An 8,124-nucleotide genomic window follows, 5' to 3' on the forward strand; every position below is an offset into this window, starting at 1 on the left:
AGCCGGAGGGTGACCTGTGTGTGTCTGTGTGATTGAGGGAAGACTAGAGTGTTTGAGGTGTGTGTGGAGGTGGACGTGGTAGTAGGTTGACATGTGGAGACTGACGTGGTTCATGACCTGGGGAAAACAGTCGGGTAGTGACCCAGTAAGATGCATATGGAAGGTCAAGCTCAGTGTGTCTTTACGGCCATAATGGATAGATGTGTTCAAGTATATGGTAGTCATAGTAACGTTGGTTGTATATGCGTCTTAGGCTTTGAGTGGAAAGTAAAGGAAGAGAAGATGGATGCGATAGTAAAGGAAGAGAGGATAGATGTGATAGTAAAGGAAGAGAAGATGGATGTGATAGTAAAGGAAGAGAGGATAGATGTGATAGTAAAGGAAGAGAGGATAGATGTGATAGTAAAGGAAGAGAGGATGGATGTCAAACACCTGAGGACAGTATGTGGTGGGCGACAGGTTGACGTGGAGGGAGCGAGTGTAAGTGTGAGGTGTGGTGGTGTGATGACTGGCTGACCAGGTTGTATGGTATGGTAATATAGAGAGGATGAGTGACGAAAGATGGATGCAACTCTGGCCATAAATTTGATGATATTCGAGCAATATTTGCATATTGCCTCACGAACACATCACTATTACCTCCACAGCTGAACGTCAAACAAACTAACGAAAGATGATTATGTTTGATATAGATTTTCTCACATGGTTAGATAAAATATTATTGACTTCCTCTTGATGACCTCTGTGATAATGACCTTATGGTAATGTGGGTTATATTACAGTGCAAGTGTAGTGGTGTTCATAATGAGTCTCTCTCTCTCTCTCTCTCTCTCTCTCTCTCTCTCTCTCTCTCTCTCTCTCTCTCTCTCTCTCTCTCTCTCTCTCTCTCTCTCTCTCTCTCTCAACATTTATTAGGGGGTGATAAATTATTATTCATATTCAGTAACATTATTCTACATCATCCTCACCCCTGTGTGACCTCCTGCAGTAAACACTACTTTTCCCGTTTTCTGTTGCCAGTCTGAGCGAAGACAGGACGATGAAGACCAGACATTGATGTACTTAGGAAGAAGTGAAGCTTTTACCTGTGTACAACGAGTGTACACACACGTATGACAGTGTACACACACATGACAGTGTACACACACATGACAGTGTACACACACATGACAGTGTACACACACGTATGACAGTGTACACACATTGACTGTACGTACACATAACAGTGTACACACACATGACAGTGTACACACACATGACAGTGTACACACACATGACAGTGTGCACACAATGACAGTGTACACACACACATGACAGTGTACACACTCACATGAAAGTGTACTTACTAGAACATAAAACTACTTTCTTTTCAGGAAAATATAACCGGACTTACGTTTTTCCCTCTGTGGCCTGCAGGAGGGAGGATGACTGTGCCTGTTGACCGTGTGTTATAACGGGTTTACCTTCGCTTGGTCAACTGTGGCTCAAGTTAGGATATTGTTAAGGTTTTATCTTGGGGTTGTGACAATATGTTGGGTTGTTTTATCTTGGGGTTGTGACAATATGTTGGGTTGTTTTATCTTGGGGTTGTGACAATATGTTGGGTTGTTTTATCTTGGGGTTGTGACAATATGTTGGGTTGTTTTATCTTGGGGTTGTGGCAATATGTTGGGTTGTTTTATCTTGGGGTTGTGACAATATGTTGGGTTGTTTAGGACATGTTCAGTTGTAGGAGAAGCCCTGTATGTTATAACAGGTGTTATGTGAGGGATTTATATAAGGAATTAGACAAAGGTTGAGTGCTGGGTTATAGTGTTTATATATTTTTTTTTCTTTTTTGCTTTGTCGCTGTCTCCCGCGTTTGCGAGGTAGCGCAAGGAAACAGACGAAAGAAATGGCCCAACCCCCCCCCCCCCCCATACACATGTATATACATACGTCCACACACACAAATATATATACCTACACAGCTTTCCATGGTTTACCCCAGACGCTTCACATGCCCCGATTCAATCCACTGACAGCACGTCAACCCCGGTATACCACATCGATCCAATTCACTCTATTCCTTGCCCTCCTTTCACCCTCCTGCATGTTCAGGCCCCGATCACACAAAATCTTTTTCACTCCATCTTTCCACCTCCAATTTGGTCTCCCTCTTCTCCTCGTTCCCTCCACCTCCGACACATATATCCTCTTGGTCAATCTTTCCTCACTCATTCTCTCCATGTGCCCAAACCATTTCAAAACACCCTCTTCTGCTCTCTCAACCACGCTCTTTTTATTTCCACACATCTCTCTTACCCTTACATTACTTACTCGATCAAACAACCTCACACCACACATTGTCCTCAAACATCTCATTTCCAGCACATCCATCCTCCTGCGCACAATTCTATCCATAGCCCACGCCTCGCAACCATACAACATTGTTCGAACCACTATTCCTTCAAACATACCCATTTTTGCTTTCCGAGATAATGTTCTCGACTTCCACACATTCTTCAAGGCTCCCAGAATTTTCGCCCCCTCCCCCACCCTATGATCCACTTCCGCTTCCATGGTTCCATCCGCTGCCAGATCCACTCCCAGATATCTAAAACACTTCACTTCCTCCAGTTTTTCTCCATTCAAACTCACCTCCCAATTGACTTGACCCTCAACCCTACTGTACCTAATAACCTTGCTCTTATTCACATTTACTCTTAACTTTATATATATATATATATATATATATATATATATATATATATATATATATATATATATATATATATATATATATATATATATATATAAATGAGATTAAGGATGTATATGACGGTACTGAACAGTTGAAGTTATAAGTGCGTATGATGGAGACATTCTAACGTAATCCATCGTACATTAAGTTAGGTTATACACAGTGTAGTATGATGATAGATCCCAGGGATCACCACCGTATCCCAGGGATCACCATCGTATCCCAGGGATGACCACAGTATCCCAGGGATGACCACCGTATCCCAGGGATCACCATCGTATCCCAGGGATCACCATCGTATCCCAGGGATGACCATCGTATCCCAGGGATCACCATCGTATCCCAGGGATCACCATCGTATCCCAGGGATCACCACAGTATCCCAGGGATGACCACAGTATCCCAGGGATGACCACAGTATCCCAGGGATGACCACAGTATCCCAGGGATCACCATCGTATCCCAGGGATCACCATCGTATCCCAGGGATGACCACAGTATCCCAGGGATGACCATCGTATCCCAGGGATCACCACAGTATCCCAGGGATCACCACAGTATCCCAGGGATGACCACAGTATCCCAGGGATGACCACCGTATCCCAGGGATGACCACCGTATCCCAGGGATGACCACAGTATCCCAGGGATGCACCGATCAGTAATACCCAGGGATGACCACAGTATCCCAGGGATGACCACAGTATCCCAGGGCTGACCACAGTATCCCAGGGAATCGACCACAGTATCCCAGGGATCACCATCGTAGTCCCAGGGATGACCACGTATCCCAGGGATGACCACAGTATCCCAGGATGACCACAGTATCCCAGGGTATGACCACAGTATCCCAGGGATGACCACAGTATCCCAGGGATGACCACAGTATCCCAGGGATCACCACAGTATCCCAGGGATGACCACAGTATCCCAGGGATGACCACAGTATCCCAGGGATCACCACAGTATCCCAGGGATCACCACCGTATCCCAGGGATCACCATCGTATCCCAGGGATGACCACCGTATCCCAGGGATGACCACAGTATCCCAGGGATGACCACAGTATCCCAGGGAATGACCCACCGTATCCCAGGGATCACCATCGTATCCCAGGGTTCACCACCGTATCCCAGGGAATCACCACAGTATCCCAGGGATGACCACAGTATCCCAGGGATGCACCACAGTATCCCAGGGATGACCACAGTATCCCAGGGATGACCATCGTATCCCAGGGATGACCACAGTATCCCAGGGATGACCACAGTATCCCAGGGATGACCACAGTATCCCAGGGATGACCACAGTATCCCAGGGATGACCACAGTATCCCAGGGATCACCACAGTATCCCAGGGATCACCATCGTATCCCAGGGATCACCACCGTATCCCAGGGATGACCACAGTATCCCAGGGATGACCACAGTATCCCAGGGATGACCACAGTATCCCAGGGATGACCACAGTATCCCAGGGATGACCACAGTATCCCAGGGATCACCACAGTATCCCAGGGATCACCACAGTATCCCAGGGATCACCACCGTATCCCAGGGATGACCACAGTATCCCAGGGATGACCACAGTATCCCAGGGATGACCACAGTATCCCAGGGATCACCACAGTATCCCAGGGATGACCACAGTATCCCAGGGATGACCACAGTATCCCAGGGATGACCACAGTATCCCAGGGATCACCACAGTATCCCAGGGATGACCACAGTATCCCAGGGATGACCACAGTATCCCAGGGATGACCACAGTATCCCAGGGATGACCACAGTATCCCAGGGATCACCACAGTATCCCAGGGATGACCACAGTATCCCAGGGATGACCACAGTATCCCAGGGATGACCACAGTATCCCAGGGATGACCACCGTATCCCAGGGATGACCACCGTATCCCAGGGATCACCACAGTATCCCAGGGATGACCACCGTATCCCAGGGATGACCACCGTATCCCAGGGATCACCACAGTATCCCAGGGATCACCACAGTATCCCAGGGATCACCATCGTATCCCAGGGATCACCATCGTATCCCAGGGATGACCACCGTATCCCAGGGATCACCACAGTATCCCAGGGAGATTCACCACAGTATCCCAGGGATCACCATCGTATCCCAGGGATCACCACCGTATCCCAGGGATCACCACAGTATCCCAGGGATCACCACCGTATCCCAGGGATGACCACAGTATCCCAGGGATGACCACAGTATCCCAGGGATCACCATCGTATCCCAGGGATCACCACCGTATCCCAGGGATCACCACAGTATCCCAGGGATGACCACAGTATCCCAGGGATCACCACAGTATCCCAGGGATCACCACCGTATCCCAGGGATGACCACAGTATCCCAGGGATCACCACAGTATCCCAGGGATCACCACCGTATCCCAGGGATGACCACAGTATCCCAGGGATGACCACCGTATCCCAGGGATCACCATCGTATCCCAGGGATGACCACAGTATCCCAGGGATGACCACAGTATCCCAGGGATGACCACAGTATCCCAGGGATCACCACAGTATCCCAGGGATGACCACAGTATCCCAGGGATGACCACAGTATCCCAGGGATGACCACAGTATCCCAGGGATCACCACAGTATCCCAGGGATCACCACAGTATCCCAGGGATGACCACAGTATCCCAGGGATGACCACAGTATCCCAGGGATGACCACAGTATCCCAGGGATCACCACCGTATCCCAGGGATCACCACAGTATCCCAGGGATGACCACAGTATCCCAGGGATGACCACAGTATCCCAGGGATCACCACAGTATCCCAGGGATCACCACCGTATCCCAGGGATCACCACAGTATCCCAGGGATGACCACAGTATCCCAGGGATCACCACAGTATCCCAGGGATACCACTGTATCCCAGGGATCACCACGTATCCCAGGGATCACCACCGTATCCCAGGGATCACCATCGTATCCCAGGGATCACCACCGTATCCCAGGGATCACCACAGTATCCCAGGGATCACCACAGTATCCCAGGGATCACCATCGTATCCCAGGGATCACCACCGTATCCCAGGGATCACCACAGTATCCCAGGGATGACCACAGTATCCCAGGGATCACCACAGTATCCCAGGGATCACCATCGTATCCCAGGGATCACCATCGTATCCCAGGGATCACCATCGTATCCCAGGGATGACCACAGTATCCCAGGGATGACCACAGTATCCCAGGGATGACCACAGTATCCCAGGACTCCATGTGTACATTTGTATGGCCATCTTGAGCCAGTTGGCTCTGCTTTCACCTTCTTCATGTGTCAATAGAAAGGAAGGCAGAATGACCCTCATAATATGAGTGGAAATATGTCTCGTCATCTCATACTTTCTCTTGTGTCTGCCTCATAGTATGAGTGGGCAACCCCCCCCCCCCCCCGCTTGTTAGCCTAGGCTACCTGGTATGGTCCAGATCCCCAGGGTTCGAACCCCGTGGTTTATGAAGGTTATTCATTCTCTAAAGACAATAACATGTTCATTATTGTTGTAGCGCCACTCTGGCGTGGCGTGAATGCATCCATGTCAGCCTCATTTGCATGTCTTGGTAATATTCTAATTAATAAAATGGTTTTGCTTGCATATATTGACACTTTCTTATTTCCCAAGTGAACTGTTGGCCATTTTCTGATGATTGTGTGGTGTCTCCATGGTTGTTTAATTTGTTTATGGATGGGGTTGTTAGGGAGGTAAATGCAAGAGTTTTGGAAAGAGGGGCAAGTATGAAGTCTGTTGGGGATGAGAGAGCTTGGGAAGTGTCAGTTGTTGTTCGCTGATGATACAGCGCTGGTGGCTGATTCATGTGAGAAACTGCAGAAGCTGGTGACTGAGTTTGGTAAAGTGTGTGGAAGAAGAAAGTTAGGAGTAAATGTGAATAAGAGCAAGGTTATTAGGTACAGTAGGGTTGAGGGTCAAGTCCATTGGGAGATGAGTTTGAATGGAGAAAAACTGGAGGAAGTGAAGTGTTTTAGATATCTGGGAGTGGATCTGGCAGCGGATGGAACCATGGAAGCGGAAGTGGATCATAGGGTGGGGGAGGGGGCGAAAATTCTGGGGGCCTTGAAGAATGTGTGGAAGTCGAGAACATTATCTCGGAAAGCAAAAATGGGTATGTTTGAAGGAATAGTAGTTCCAACAATGTTGTATGGTTGCGAGGCGTGGGCTATGGATAGAGTTGTGCGCAGGAGGATGGATGTGCTGGAAATGAGATGTTTGAGGACAATGTGTGGTGTGAGGTGGTTTGATCGAGTGAGTAACGTAAGGGTAAGAGAGATGTGTGGAAATAAAAAGAGCGTGGTTGAGAGAGCAGAAGAGGGTGTTTTGAAGTGGTTTGGGCACATGGAGAGAATGAGTGAGGAAAGATTGACCAAGAGGATATATGTGTCGGAGGTGGAGGGAACGAGGAGAAGAGGGAGACCAAATTGGAGGTGGAAAGATGGAGTGAAAAAGATTTTGTGTGATCGGGGCCTGAACATGCAGGAGGGTGAAAGGAGGGCAAGGAATAGAGTGAATTGGAGCGATGTGGTATACCGGGGTTGACGTGATGTCAGTGGATTGAATCAAGGCATGTGAAGCGTCTGGGGTAAACCATGGAAAGCTGTGTAGGTATGTATATTTGCGTGTGTGGACGTATGTATATACATGTGTATGGGGGGGGGGGGGGTGGGGCCATTTCTTTCGTCTGTTTCCTTGCGCTACCTCGCAAACGCGGGAGACAGCGACAAAGTATAATAATAATAATTATATATATATATATATATATATATATATATATATATATATATATATATATATATATATATATATATATATATATATATCGCACTGATTGTAGTTAGGATTAATGCAATATGGGATCTTTAAAAAAAAGTAAGTACAGAGTATGATATGAATGTCAGTTTATAAATCTTTGGTAACGAGTGTCGATACGCGGCGTACGATAATGGTCTGAATGATATGTACGATGTCGTGTTTATGTTTGACGTCATTTTGGCAGAAGAGGATGAATTCCTGGTTCACTTTCCCTGGACCTGTACCACAGTCATCAGAAAATAAGATATGAACCAATCTCTCTCCTTCTCTTTCTCTCGTCTCTCTTCTTGTTATATTTTTCGAGTGTAATGCCCGACACTTTCACCGAAGAGTGAAGGGCGCCCCTGCTTGGGGCTCGCTCAACTTTCACCCAGGGAAGTCTTCACTACCCCTGGGGGAAAGTTTGTGCAGGATTATCCCGTCGGCGGGTAAGGATGCTACATTTTCCAGCGGAAGGCGGGCATAAGGGAAACGGCAAGTGTAAGGTTAATAACCTCCTACAATGAGGATG

The sequence above is a fragment of the Panulirus ornatus genome, chromosome 12 (assembly GCF_036320965.1).
Source record: "Panulirus ornatus isolate Po-2019 chromosome 12, ASM3632096v1, whole genome shotgun sequence".
Lineage (NCBI taxonomy): Eukaryota > Metazoa > Arthropoda > Malacostraca > Decapoda > Palinuridae > Panulirus > Panulirus ornatus.